A 16,238-nucleotide genomic window follows, 5' to 3' on the forward strand; every position below is an offset into this window, starting at 1 on the left:
AAAAAATTGTTTTAAAAAAAAATCAGAACACACACTTGTGCGAACAAGTCGGGTTTATGCTGAGACGGCCACATGTGTGACTTGTTGAGCAAGAACACGACATGGTTGCATTTTGTAAAATAATGATTAAAGTTTTAAGTAGTTGTGACTACTGTTGTGCACACAAAGTGTATACCACAAATAGAGCTACAATATTTAGTCATACCATATACAAAGGCCTGCCTTGCATTTTTAAGTTTAGGAATTACTATACTACAAACACTCTCATAGGAGTGAAGGGTGGGGTTGGGGTGGTGGGTGGGCAATATTATAATTAGCAAAACAAACACACAAACAAAAACAGGAAGGCAAGAAGCTGCAGAATACTGTATATCAGAAGCCACCATACTCAACTCCAATCCTCAAAAGAGTTGAGTAAACTAGCAAAGCTGTTAGATGCCTGGTTGAACTCGTTTATTCCACTAAGAAATGTTAGAGGGAAGAGTACCTTACTCCAATGAATAATATTATGTGGCACACCACAACCTTGAATTTCTTTGTCTAACCAAACTTTCTAATTACCAGATGGCTAATGTACTTATATTATGGACACTTTTGGACCAACCAAAATGTCCCTCCTAAGGGGTATATACGTATATACTGTAGAAACGCTCATTTTTGAGTATTCACAGTTACATTCAGGTTCCAATGCCATAATTCACACACATTTACACAGTGGTTTTATTGAATAGCTTTAACATTTCACTACTGGAGTCTCCTAGGTACAGTCAACAAGATGTGGTAAGTACCTATGACTACAATAGTAATCAAATAAACCCAGTGGGGCCTGCCCAAGCATTACTAGCAAGTATTTACTTGACTACATGCAACAACACAACACAGACTACAAGTCTTGGTTGGGGTTGGCAAAGTGCTATTCATGTGTGGTAATGAATGTACACTAGAGTTCACATAATTCTATTTATAGATTTTTGTAATCTTGCTGTTTACGATACATATGAGTGGATTTAAAAACTGCTGTTCAAGCTGCCGTAACCATTGTAATGTACGTATTTCTGGTGAGGCTTTTAATGGTGGACAGTTCTTCTATGATGATTTAACAGCTTCGGACAAATTTTCTAAGCTCTTTATGCTTGGTCTCTACTATATCTTAAAAACTTACACCGATTACTTCAATGACCTATTTAGTCTCACGCCACCCACCCCTATACCTAGAATAGGGTCTGGTGAAATTGTCCGGTAAGCTGCTCTTTGTTATCGATCCACGCTTAACAGTGAGCAGTGATGTAGCGATGTTAACGTCATGCAATTAAAATTCCAGCATTCAAATTTTTTGTACAGTTTCACCAGACACTATTCTTGGTATAGGGGCGGGCAGTGCGAGACTATGACCTATTATACTAGCAAATGGTTGTAGATTTCTGATTTATAAGGTCTAGCAACTTTCCATAGCCTCACAATAGCTATGTGTGGTGGTAGTTCCACAGGGGTAAGTTGCGCCATTCAAGAGCTGTTAAAGCTAGATTGACAAGCATATTGTTTTCCAGCAAAACACCATTTTTATGATACTAGAAGTTTCTAAAAAGCAAAAAAGGCAAATATACTTTGCTTGCTACAGCAATTTATGGTGCCATTAGTTAGCATTTGTGACAACCTCAGCAAATCCTGCATAGTTCACACTATTTGTCAAATTTCATTTTATTGCCTCAATATTTTCTAGTATCCAAGGAAGGAATGGGTTACCAAAGTTTCAGCCTATTATGTTATGTAGCTTAGAATTATGGTGCTAGACAGTAGGAAAACTACTGCAATTCTATTTGCCAACTTATTTAGACTTGTTTGTGCTGTGGTGTATGCTATTACCAAAATCATAATCAGAATTGGAAGTTCATGAGATTGAGATACTCTAATAGAACAGTCACCTAACTACTCTAATAGAACATTCAGCAGAAATGTGAAGGTTACTAGTACATATGTTGGTCAGTTACCACTGGATTGCCACTCCCAGTTCCCTTAAAACTCTACCCAGTCTAGAGTATAAAAAGGGACTTCATGCTGAGTTTCGCTATCTAAATTTGTTTGCAATAACTTTATCTGTTTGCATTTGCAATGCATATTTACTAGAGCACGAGTGCCCATATATAGATGTGTATGTATCTGTATCGGCTGCTTGTTTACACACGTTACCAATCTGATACCGATAAGCAAAAACAAGGCCGACATAACTGATAGCCAATCTGATTATCAGTACACCTCACCAACTCATGTAAACACACATGCCTTTTGGGATACAAAAATGCATTCTAATTCTCCATGAACATGGGGTTGAACAATGTGGTATATACAATAGGTTTTGTCAATTAGACACTTGCCTAACAGGATAATGGAGCAATTAAAACACACATAATTGAAGGGGCCAGCAGCAAAAGGCGACAAGTGCCATTTTGAAAATTCAGGTGACCACATAGTGGGCATTAAACAGAATTTTGGGACATAATTGAATTATTGTGATATTTGCTAAAAATTAATTTGAGACTGCCATGAACTTGTAAATTCTGTTGTTTATTTAGTGACAACATTATTCAACAAGTATTAAAATGGAAAATCTAAAATGGCCTTTTCCCACTGACCCCTTCGATTGTCTTCTACACATACTGCTGTTTTCTCATTGCATTTTTAGTAAGGTGTGCATGGTTTATTGCCGACATACCAACATGCATACCTCAATCATTTCAAGAATTCATTATCGGGATGAGTGTTTATTTTGGCCATGGTATTTTGACAGGTATTTACCAAGTATGCAGTCAATTTGTTAAAGTGGCAGTGTCTTACTTTTAATTGTAAGGGGTATGACTAAAACCTGGAATAGACTGGAAAGCGGATTCACAATGGACTGGGAGCAACTTGCCTTAAAATGTCTATTTATCATAATTATCCAAACAAAACAATATCAAACACAACAGTGGTAGTGAATAAACCTCTGAATGCTATCTTGAAGAATACTTGAGTTGATATTACAGCTACGTATTTAAAACTAGCCTTATTTTCCCGCTCAATTAAAAGCGCACTCTTAGCATTACAGCTACAGACAAACCAAGACACAAGCTGCTGAAGAGATGCTGTTACTTGGGAATTGCATTAAGGTTAATAGCTGTAATTAGTTTGACACCTGCTCTTCAGTTAGTCAGGTGACGGGTGGTGATGATCAGGACCCAAAATCAAACCACCTTGACGATCACTCAATTAAAAGCTCATGGTTCCAAACTTTGAAAATAAAATAATTATAGTACATACATTTGAGGGAGTTCCCAGCAAATATTATTTAACACACACAGGAAAACATGACTGGCTTCTGTAACTACTCTATGGGTCAGTGTTTATTCACTATGTTTACTTGTCTATTTCCTTGGATGAGTGGATTGGTCATAGTAATGACATTATGAACTACAACAGAATTAAACAATCTCACATGTTCATTAGTTGGGTTATGGTAAAGGAGAATATAGTTCATGGGAACATGGATAATTGAATTTAAGTTGTGGCTACATGTGAAATGATTTTACAAGGACCATTTAATTGTACCTATTAAGAAGATTTACGTATTGTGGTGGTACAATTGTTAAGTAATCTAATAGAACACTCAACTACTCTAATACAGCAATCACTATACATGAACATTCAGTATAATCACATAAGTATACCCTTACCATATCGACTATACAATGTCAATGACTTGTCTTCACATTATCACTGATTAGGCCAGATGATAAATCACTACAGGTATACGTATCTTCTTTGGATGACTGCAAACAATCACGTCTATATAAATGTGCATATATGCATTTGGTAAAATTTTAGCATAAACAGTAAAATGTACCCAGCTGACGTACGCATATACACACATGGTAAAATTTGATGAAGTACTCACACACTGTACCACATATGTACAAAACTAACAAAAGAAGATAATGGAGCCTTATGTATTTACCATGATACACAGCTTTGAACAAGGTTATAACAATTTGAATGAACCTAAAGTGGGATTGGTTTGTAAACTCTGTTTCAATATAATGTAATGTTTACAAGAATTTCAGTGAAGGTTGTTTCAAACATCCAGTGCTTTACTCAGCATAAGTTGCCTATTACCAAATGGTACCAATGATTGAACTTGACTCACAAAAATGGCTTTGATGACCTACTAAACTGTAGTAGCCATGAATATGCCATTAAAATGGTTTCTTTTCCTGCAGCAGTTTCTATTGACAAAACACTCCAGAGGCTCTAGTGGACATCGGCAATAATCAATCATACTGATAATATTTGACAAGCACTTATAATTCCTCACCACAACAACACACATATTATTTCCAGTATACAGTACAGCTTGAGGGCACCTTGATCCTCTCGGGACAACAGTACACAGAATACCGACATTAAACATGCGTATTTAGTAGCACAAACCAAGTCAAAGCATACCCCTGATAACCTGTAACGTTTGCACCAGCAAGGGGATACCCCATGGACTTACCCAGCATGACTGTCATTAAATATAAGTATCTAGTGCAAGTTATGTCAATACTGTATGTTGTATGTACATACACAATGAATACAGGTAGCTTGCTTACCTTGCTCCCAGTTCATAGTTTCCATGCTCGTGTGTACTATGTACCTCTTAAATTAATTCCTACTTGTACTTTGAAAATTTCAATGCTAGTATTTAAAGGAGCCTACCAAACACTTTCAACTAGCAAAGTGTTGAAGCTGAACAGAGATAAATGTTACCTTCTTTTTTCTGTACATGCTTCTAGCAAGCTGCCAAGGTACTGCTACATATTGTTGTAGCTACATACCTGCAACAAACTAACTTGAGGGCTATCCCGCTAGGGGCATAACTGGATTTCACACTTGATACAGGTTAAAGGATGTCTGGTTTGTAGAGGATACCTACACTAGAAACTTACGGTTGCCAGATCACCACCAATACTTTATGGCAAAGTCACTCATGTGTGGACATCAAGTTGCTCTCAATCTGTACCACAAACTATTCACAATAGAGCAGTCTTTGTTCTCCCTTGGTACCAAGTTGTAGTAATATCAAACTAGGGAATTACTCTATCTCTGAGGATTCTATTGGGTATCCAACTACTGAATAATAACCTGTGACAGAATTTTCATGGAGATTAATTCTGCTTCTCCACCAATTATACTGAAAGCCAATCAATTATTGTTGCAGACACTACAGTTTTGCTCATAGCTTGAAGCCTACTGGTCGAACAGTTGATTAGAATGTGCAAACTGTTCAATGATTGGTCATTGAGTGAAGTACTGTACCACTGTTTTTGTCAGTATTCGATAAAATCATAGACTCTGTAGTTATTATCAATATGCAGATCCCTACTACAGAGCATAATGGTTTTACTCATATCTTGCAGTATACTGGTGTGATCTAATTGGTACCCAGGGAGAGTCAAAGCTCATCTGTTAAAGCAGAAGTCTGTGTTGCTATAGTGAGAACTGTGGTGTTTGTGGTGAGGAATCAGAAAATAGAGTGGTGATTATTAAGGGCTACACACAAACTAGCTTGTTTATGGACTTAAAGTGACCTTTAACAATCAGCAAAACAACAACACTGGATATTGTATTTTACAGCTGTTTAATTGTAAGAGAAGGTTCAGTCAATTAGTCTAACCAATCACTATGGGGATGAAAAGAAGTAAACAAGACTATATTTATGACATCAGTTAGGTGTTTGTGCAAACTACTTGACCATATCAAGCATTATGGGCTATCTTATTCATTGTGGATTAGATCTGTCCCTTTGCCAAAACATGTGTTGTGCTTGGAGACAGGATAAGCACACTTATTAGTTTTGTGGCCTATGCTACAGCTATATACTACAGTATACTTATGGTTCACAAATAATACTATGCTAGTATAGCATGTCCATTTTTGTATGTACATACATATAAGAATTAAGTAGCATACATAACACCAAGAGTATATAATGGGGAGGGAGAGTGTCGAACTGTGCTACATGCTGTGAAAAATGATCCTGTAAAGTACTATGGCATCGTTCAAAAGACTTGGTAATTTGTGTTGATTAGTGACTAATTATAAGTGCAGCGGGCGTATACTTTGTATACGTGAATACTGAGTGGAAAAATGGTGTAGCTAATCAAAAAGTATGGCACATTGCACAGAGGAGCTTGCTGCACAAAGAGAAAGACACAAGCAGCTAACCTGGAAAGCAAACATCGAGGTTTCATCATGGTTGAATTTCGAGGTTTCATCATGGTTGAATTTCGAGGTTTAATCATGGTTGGTTTCATCATGGTTGAATTTCATTTGAGATTTCATCATGGTCACCATCCCCTGCCTGACAGTTCTACTAACAAAAGTGACATGTCTAGATGGAATGTCAGCCATTGCGATTCCATGCAGACCACTTGTCAAAACACTTTAAGGTGTTAAATCTGAGCAATCAACAGCAGGCAGGTCTACAAGTAAAAATGAAGGTATACGGGCTACTTTACGGGCTCATTTTTCGCAGCCTATAGCAGTTTGACACTCTCCCTTCCCATTATATACTCTTGGTAACACTTTAGCTATAAATAATCACTCTTGTATGAACACTGAACATGTGACTTATTTAACGCTGACGACTAAGACATGCATAACCTATAGACACCATTTTCATAAGGACTTTTTGAGGTATTTATTTCTCTGAAGTGATACCAAACCACATGCATACAGGTATCAACTTTCATGAAATGTGTTTTACACTACCCAAAGTTAAAAAGTGGACTCAAATAACCAGCTATATGGTATGTAATAAACATACAACTAAACTCACCTTATGTGTAAATGAATTGTTTACTTGGTAATCGGTGGTTTGCTGTTTGGCATCTTTCCATGTATCATGTCACCATGATTCAACCACGTCACTGCATATCACAGACCTGTAGAACACATAACACATGTAGGTTGTACATACATGTAGCTGTAGCAGCTTATTATTAATCTAGCACCACTAGAGGACTTTTGAACTTGTGAGTGAGAAATTCACAGACTTGAGAATGTTGTAATGCAGAAATTTAATGTACCATAGATGAACAGCTACTACACAGCACACATACCAGTAACTAAAGTAATGTGTGAGTGATTACATCTTTTCACACATCATTAAACTTATCACGATTACAGTTTAACACAGAGGAGATTGGTCACGCAATCTCAAAGAAATGAGATATACACCTTAAAAACATTCTAAAGTATAAACTGTATATCCATGCTATATGCATCCCTGAGCCCTTCTCAACACAACACATTGTGTTTCTGGCTAATAAACAGCCTCACATCTGGCGCAATGCTGAAATATGTAATCATATATACATCATAAGGTTACAACACATGATCAACCTCCTCTGAGTCATACATACACAATATGCAAATGTTTGTAAGGACACGAGAACAACTACCACTCTTATTTGCATTTTGGCACTAAAACAGCATAAGATACATGTATATACGTAGCAATTATTTGTATACAAATGGCATTAATGTAGTTTTGTGGGGCATGGTGCTCTCTAACACATAACTTTCTTTATTAATACCATGCTCTCACATTTAAAGTAGACAATTTAAGTTTTGTTGTACTGAAAGCTAAATGCTTTACTTCTGCTGAACACCATCACTAGGTAACTATGTAGCAACTGGGTAGAATGGACAATACTGTGCAGAAACTGAGTACAACCAGGAATCATACCTGGCCAAAACATGAACATGCACGCATGTGCGTGCACACATATATTACATACATGCATGCACACACATTACACACATAGCATGCACATTTCTGTCACCTACATGTACACATATACACACATACAATAAATAAGGAAATAATATGCATTCCAAAAGGGCTTGATAGCTGCTATTTCAAAAGTTCCATGTGATACACATCTTCATCCTTCAGTCAGTGCAATGTAGTGCACATGACTAATGTTCATGTAGTGTAGTGTGTATGTATTAATTTGCACACCCTACATGTTATAAAAGCTATATAAATGATACAGACACCATGACTACTATTGGATGTAGATGTCGTAGACCTCAGACTATGATGCTGGTGTGTATTTCTGAATAAAGTTGGTAGCAGACGAGATGGCACGCTGAAAAAGTACACACTAGGGTTGGGCGATATTGAGTTAGTGACATGCGATCATTGCACGAGTCATTTAATGCGATTATTGTAATATTGCATGTGAGAATTGAAACACAACCACATAGTTTGAAAACTCCATATGATTGCTCGTTTTCACTGACAATTGGTTTACAAACACAACTTCTTCACTAACAAATTAACCAATTGACATAGCAATAATATGCACAAACTGTATTAAATATGAGGTCTATAAGAGACACAAATTCGATGATAAATGCGATAATTATTACGAAATGTGATAAATATTGCCTATGTGATAATATTGTGAAGGCAAAATACATGCAATAATGGTATTGTGAGCACTTGCTTAGGCGATATTTGCGATTTATTGAAATATTGCCCAAACCTAGTACACACTTTGATATTTTAATGATCTATGGAATGCAAACTTTAGGGAAAATTTTTGTAGTTTTATTTAAACTCATGCGAATACTTTTTGAGTTAAAAGTGAAATTATAGATCAAAATCTTAGGATACTTTGGATACCATGCTAAAATAAAATTATGTCAGGTACATACACTGTATCACATTAAGTGCTTGTGGAGTTGAGAGAGAGGGGAAAATGTTTGAAAAAGTTTTACAAGTTAAGACTGTCACAAATTCTGTTTACGATACTCCTACTGTACCTATATATTAATATTCACTTCTTATCTATGTTCATACCAAAATCCAATCAAATAAAATATGTATACAGGCTAACATTTTATTTGGGGTCACGTGGATCTAACTGCATATCTATAACCTGGACTCTTTTCTTTTCTCATAAAATTTTCTTATTTGGATTACAACTTAGTTACACTATAGTGGGTCTGGAGTGTATGTGTCATCCAAGTCAACATAATTCTGACATTTGACCTGGTTCATTATAATAAATGCTTTGCACTGTAAATTTAGACTTTTGCGATTATGCTGGGTTTTTACAAATTTGGTCAGCATTTGGATTATAGTAGTGATTTTAATAACAACTTATAACTGCTGCAACCTGTAGATAAATGTTGTAAGGTTTACACTCAACCAACACAACGTTTGTGAAGATATATGGAGAACATGCTAGGGCAGCTATGACAGCATGTTAAAATGATTTAAAGTACATGTATTATATTAATCCACTTCATGGAAATGTTGTCAGACCAGATAAAACATAACATAATATTTACGTATGTGACTGGATCTGTGAAAACTGGTCTTATCGACCAAGACAGGAAGTTTGATTTTTTCACTTAAACACAAAGCTTGATGAATGCACTATCAAATTTCACTGTCACAGTTGACTAGAGTAAAGTGGTCTGCTTTTTAAAGCACAGTGGCAAGCCGTATGAGGTGGTCTGGGGTCTTGATGGAGCCCTGGCCAACCAGGAGATGGCTGTGTGTGGCTGTACAGCTCTGTGGTGTTGGACAATGACCTGTGCTGTAACTTTCCTTTCATTTTAGCCAGTTCTGAGCCCTGAATGGCCCATAACTTGGCCTAATTCATCCCAACAAGTTCCTTTTCAATTTTGAACACCATCTTGCCCGCCTTCCAGGGCCTCCGCCTCCCACCCTATTTGGAGCTCACCTGATACAGTCAACCTCGATTTAAAAACTATCTAAAATGGCAGGAAACTTAGCTGTTGACTACTTCTTCAGTGGATGATCTGGAAGGTAAGAAATTGTAAAACGTGTGAAAATTTGGTATGCCTAGCTACCACCATTGGCCAGCTACAATACTTTGAATAGTTAAAACTGACGTTTCTTGATACTTTTAAATGGGCGATAAGACCGGTTTTCCCAGAGACAGTCACATATTACTTTTAACTGTTACAAGCTATAAAAGTGAGTCTAGCCTGCAAAACACATGTACAAGATCCCACCCTACAACATGCTGCTCTGTGTATGCTCACCCACATAAACAAATTGTATTATGGTATCTGTACACTGGCCTCACAGGGTCTCTAGTGTTCTCCTGACTTCAGGATATAATAAATAAGAAATAGGGATTGCTGAAAAGGTTAACAAAACAAGTAGGAATTGCTGGAGTAAGGCTATGTCTGTTTAAAATTACCAGTTACTTATCACATAATGTGTGCTCGCTACTGCAAAAGTATTATCACATAACACATTGTAAGTTACCCCCAATCATTAGGTACAGAATAACACTATATGTATGTGAAATTATAGATACATAGCTTGGCATGTACATGTGAGGTCAATGTCTAACATGATTTTGTTTGCTAAAGCACTGAGGTCTTTTGGACATTTTACTGAAGAGTGTTAGACAGATACACATAACCTACATATGTACGCATGTATATCCAAAACTTACATATCTTTCTAGTGCAGTACACATCAACAACACTGCTCTGACTTTGTGGTAGACAAGGTGCATAAAGTTGTCAACAAGGAAGATGTCAAAGTAAATGAGACTAATATACGTATGTCTCTACCTAAGGATGACATCATACATCATAGAATAATATATAGTACTGTATCTACTATATTCATGTACCTGTATTGGATAGGGTTGGACAATATTGAACATTTCCCTCCATAGTTATTCCTGAGCTTACTATTAAAAATATCATAGTAGTGACACTGTGATATCAAAATTAACTATAGCAAGTACACTCAAGAATAATTTACACATATACTTTTGTATGTGTGAAAAACCAGCCTAACCTATGGAGATGCTGTGCAACTGATGCATGTAGCACTAACCAAAAGGTGGTGAATCATGAAAAGGCTTATATACCCATGAGAGGCCAGACTGTCTGTCCCACAAGCCACAGACACAGTAGCACTGCATCCAACTAGTATGCTACACGATTGCATGTATTCTAATGCATTATTTCATGTAGTCTAGTATATAAGTAGTCTCATCTGGCCAGACCCTGCCTTCTGTGAGGTGCTATTGATAGGATATTACAAGCACCTAGCTGTAAGAGGGTCTGGTTCAATTAACAAAGTTGTTCTAATACCCTGGGTGATAATTAAACACCTGGTCAGATTCTTAAAAATTTCACAGACCATGTCAATTGCAACTACGTACTAGGTGGGCGGATAATTAGTGCATGAGCCAGAATGAGAGAATCAAATCGAGATTGCCAGTGTAGGAACAACGAGAAGTGAATGTCTATTAGAACATGTATGCTATCTGAACTGACCCTCTCACAGCTATAGGCACATAATACCCAATTGATAAGCACTACACAGAAGGAGTAGGTCTGGCCACTCGAGACTAGTGCATGGATAAGGCTTGTTTGCTGGTACAAGTGGGCTGAATTACTGATTAATAAGTACATTATGGCATTGCTAACATGTGTACTGTAAGTGTGCAACTGCAACACGAAGCAGCTATGTTTCAGCTTTAACATCAATTGGAGTTTATAAACAAGCTAGTATATCATCTAACTCTAGTTTGATCAGATTTACAAAACGGATCCAAATCGCACATCAGGCAAAATCAATCCACTGAATAGCTACAGTACCAAACTATTGGTTTTAACTCTCAGAATCACCTAAAACTACACAAGGGTAGTGTTAAGAGTGTGGAAGCTTGGATGTCATTTTTGTTATAGTAGTTATCAGCTATTGTTAGCTGTAATATCGTCTTATTACTGTCATACTGGTAGCTATATCACCCTGGATGTGCTATCTCACTAGGGACTTGTGAGAAAGCTAATGTGTAGAAATCCCAGACTCAGTGGTAACTCCATCCTCTAGAAACATGCAGTCTACGTATTTGCCAAAGGAGCTACAACAACTGGGATCTAGAATTTAAGCTTAATTAATTAAATTGTTTATGAGTCATATACATACAACATAATCACATAAAGCCATATATGTGACAGGATTTAATACAAAACTAGCCCAATTTGGATTTCAGTAGTTTTTAAGCCATTACAACTTGCCAAGAATATTGTGAAGTTTACACCAGAGGAGCATCAATTTAATACCTCTCAGAGTATTCCCAGCACTAGTAGCTACCTGTAGGTTTTCCCATGGTATAAGATGAAATAATTGAGGGATGTAGTAGTATCATGATGAGTGCTCACATAGAGGTTGGGGGTGGTGGGGTGGGTACCAAATACATTACAAATGAACGGGAATCACAAATGAACTGCAGAGACAAAGTTAAAGGGCTGTGCTGGCTCCTTAATGGCTGATATGAAGCAGAATTAGCACAGAAAACATTCCAATTGTAATAAGCCATCCAAGCTTGCCCCACCACCCCGAGAAAAGATGGTGGCCACTTTAGCCAATGTTCATTAGTGTGTAACAAAATTCTGTGATGATTGCTATTATCGTTTATTAGGGGATTTAGAGGCACAGTTTCAAACAGGGATATGAGATAATTCACTTAAAAAACAAATCAAGGAAGAGAGAATCCTGACTTGATGCACACATAGGCCACGTCAACACTTGATGCTGACATGGCACAAAGCTTGGACTGGATCTGGGAAAACCAGTATTATCACCCATGACAGCATGCAGGTTTTATTTTTCACCATGAACACAATTTCTCTATCAAATTTCACTGTCAAAATCACACAGGCTTGAGTGGTCTGCTTTTGCAGGCTGCTTTCCCCCAAGCCCAGTACAAGCGGTCTGATAATGGAGCTCTGGCCAACTTTGGAATTATTGTACAGCTCTGTGGTATTGAATAAAGGCCTGTGCTATAAATTTCCTTTCATATAAGCTGATTTGACCCGAATTGCCCATAATTATTCCCTATGCATTCCTCTTTCATTTTGTAAGCAACTTCTTGCCCTCCCTTCCACTCCCCACCCACCACCCCTATTGGAGCTTGCTGATACAGTCAACCACAAGTTGAAAACTATTTAAAATGGTGGGAAACTTATGTAGCTATTGGCTATTTGTACAGTGGATGCTCTGGAAGGTAAGGAATTGATGTAAAACGAGTGAAAATTTGGTACACACAGCTTCAATCATTGGTGAGTTACAACACACTATTTACTTTAAAAACAGCATTTCTTTCTCAATGCTTTTAAATATGCCAATTTTCCCACAGATAGTCACAGTTATTGCTCTATATTAACTACCTATTGAGAGCATCACCACCACACTAACACCAGAGTCAACTGGATAACAGCTATTAATAACTAGTAGTCAGGGACTCAATACCAACACATTATGATACAGTGATACACATACACACTGATGTTGATGATGTGGATATAGGCCAGAGAGCACAGAGAAGAATGGTTAATAAATATACTAGCATAAAATACAATGAAGCTCCTGTAATGTGCATCGCAGAAAGCAGTACATGGTTGCATGGTTGGCAAGCTAATAAATACTTGATGGATGCATTACATACAATACCTTGGGTTGACTTAATTCTTAGTTGCTCTTAAGTCGCTCTTCTACTGTGTACAAGAACCTGTAGCAAGAAATGTGCTTCATTTCAGCATCTAGCTGCCCTTCATTTACCAACCAGGGGGGAAAACATATTGATTCTGTATATGAGATTATACAGAAACGAAGTCAAGATTTACAACAAAGCCAATAATTGCATTGGTCTCAACTCTTTGATCTGCAGTACATTTAAATTGCATGATCAATAACATTTTTGTAGTAACAGACTTTGAAAAATACAGAGCCAGATTAACTGTGCATCTCCAGTAATAATTTAAAAAAAGAGTCACATAATAATACACAGCCTCAACTTACTGTTGTTCTTTGGTTTGTATCTTCATTCAAGAAGGCTGTTCAAGCTTAGAAATGGCAGTGATAAATGTACATTTTACTACAATGTAAACAACACACATAACACATGTTTGCCTCATGGCACAGAAATGAAATAAAGGTATTACTACTCTCTGTGAAGAGGTAAATCCGATGGTACATATAGGTTTTATCAATTTATGTCTTTTTCACTGTTTACTGAAGCAATTAAAACATATGTACATTTATTACTGTAACACATGTTTTTATGCATTTCAATGCATTTCATTTCAACCCAGCAGGTATGTCACATATACTACTCAGACATGCTCACCTAATAGGTGAAATGACAAACCTACACCCCATCAGTTTATACAAAGGTATCTAAACATTGATTGTGCATTTAAAGCTTGGGCTATGGCACTTGTGAAATGTTATTTGTACGCTACATAATAGTTATACGGGCACAATGTGGAGTCTATGAAATTTATAAACCTGAAGGTCCGGGCTGTAGCGCACAAGCGAAGCAAGGGCGCTACTAAGGGCCTGAGGGTTTATAAATTCCACATTGTGCCCGTATAACTGCTTTAGACTCTATTTCACATTACACTCAGATTACTTACCTCATCCACGGCTGTTTCTGCTGTAGGCTCGGCAAAAGCAGCTGGTTTTCTTGCGATAATACTAGCGCCATGGCAACTATGCGTCCTCACATGACAAAATAATAGGGCTCATTAAAACGTAAACAATGCATAGTGATTGGATAAACCTAGATTTTGAGCATATGTTATATTGTGCCTGAGTATATTAGAAAACAAGGAGATTTATTACCCACCCAAAACAGCCTAAATAGAGTCTAAATGTACATATACAGCCTGTACACTGAATGGTTTCGTAATGAAGCTTGTGGGTTTAACTGGTGGTTTAGTGCAGTTTTCACAAGGTTTCAACAGTAACCACATTAGTAATGAGGCTTAATTATAATCATTACTGTGGTTGGCAAATGAATATAAATATGTTACGTAAGCACAGATCATCACAGCATTTAACAAGATTGCCTCATGTTCTTATTACAAGATTGAATACAAAAATGAACTAGTTGCTAGTTTTTCAAGGTACAACTGTCAAATTTGGATGGGCAAGCAGTAGTAAATAAGCTACAATTGTGCGAAACCAATTTTAAATACTTGTTCCACCCGGTAGCACTGAATTTTAAAGAAAACCCATTACAAATTTTTGTGTGACATGGGTAGAATTAACACGTGAACTAAAGACCTGATAGGAAAAGTAGCTTCTCACAATGGTAGATAATCAGGTAAACAGTGTCTGTCAGCAAACCAGCACCATTGTGCCAAGTGTGAAGGAAGTATTCGCTCTGAAGTGCTAAACTTGGAACTCGCGCTACACACATCTCAGAGAGCTCCTGTTTGTTGTAAAGGGTAGAGAACAAAATGTTTAATTGGTTTTTTTAGTACAAGGCGTTTTGTGGAAATAGCTTGCTAGTTTTAAGCCCTGCAAATTTCATGGTGAAGTCATATGAAAACTGTACTGAGCCATTTTAAGGATGCCTAAAGTAAGCTAAGGTGCTTGAGAACATTTAAACCATCTCATTATGTGGTAAAATGTGCTGTGTAGTAAAACAATGTCCACATTGCAACATGACCAGAGAAGCCTACTGTAGCTGCTGAACTATACAATACTAAGCCATATTATACTTTTTTTCCCTTTGGGCCTAACTAAACTAACACATCAGAGGCTATAATAAACTCAAACCCACAATGTTAGCAGCTTAATATAATATTATATCTCTGTGGTTTCCTTTGGTCTGACATGTCAAAGTGACCTATATGGAATTATGAGAACAACTGTGATCCCTTCCTTACAATTGTGACAGTGATGTTTTCTGCCTACAATCAAGAGGAAGTAGGCCTTATCGAACTTAATAGAGCTAGTGCTACGGCTATCGATCAATTAAATGGCATACTCCCCACTATGCAAAATGGTTCAGTGTACGTAGATTCTATACCCAGGCCTGAGCTGTTTATGCTGCTTGCAATAATTCTCATGATTGAGACGTTTTGTGCTCTAAAACCATACTGTCTAAAAATCTCACCCCTAATGGTGGTGATGACAATTTTGATCATCTGGATTGCTAAATGAAACTGTTTGTGAAAATTCATGTCTCTTGAAAACTTTTGTACATATAAGGCAAGCAATATTTTGCCAGTACACAACCTAATGTAGTTATAACACAGGCAATTAGAACCTTTTGAGTTTCAATGATAGCTAACAATGTGATTCACACCAGCAATAAATCCTGTTGGTGCTTTGGGTGTGGTAAACACATTAC

The 16,238-nt window shown here is 37.1% G+C and overlaps 1 long non-coding RNA gene across 13 annotated transcripts in view; it reads right to left on the minus strand.

Annotated features, from left to right (window-relative positions):
* LOC136265488 (uncharacterized) overlaps positions 1-16,238 on the minus strand; it is a 64,786-nt gene that overhangs the window by 10,179 nt on the left and 38,369 nt on the right. For 4 of the 13 annotated variants that reach the window (XR_010705553.1, XR_010705559.1, XR_010705556.1 and 1 more), the window contains 6 exons: positions 13,895-13,970; positions 13,547-13,604; positions 10,710-10,769; positions 10,527-10,647; positions 6,854-6,959; positions 3,708-3,819 (listed from right to left, as the gene is read on the minus strand). This is a non-coding gene — a long non-coding RNA (uncharacterized lncRNA). Of the gene's footprint in view, positions 1-3,707; positions 3,820-6,853; positions 6,960-10,526; positions 10,648-10,709; positions 10,770-10,879; positions 10,899-13,546; positions 13,605-13,894; positions 13,971-14,511; positions 14,945-16,238 lie in introns of those variants that run through there. The other 9 variants (XR_010705565.1, XR_010705578.1, XR_010705570.1 and 6 more) reach the window with 8 other exon arrangements.

The sequence above is a fragment of the Dysidea avara genome, chromosome 1 (genome assembly GCF_963678975.1).
Source record: "Dysidea avara chromosome 1, odDysAvar1.4, whole genome shotgun sequence".
Classification (NCBI taxonomy): Eukaryota; Metazoa; Porifera; class Demospongiae; order Dictyoceratida; family Dysideidae; genus Dysidea; species Dysidea avara.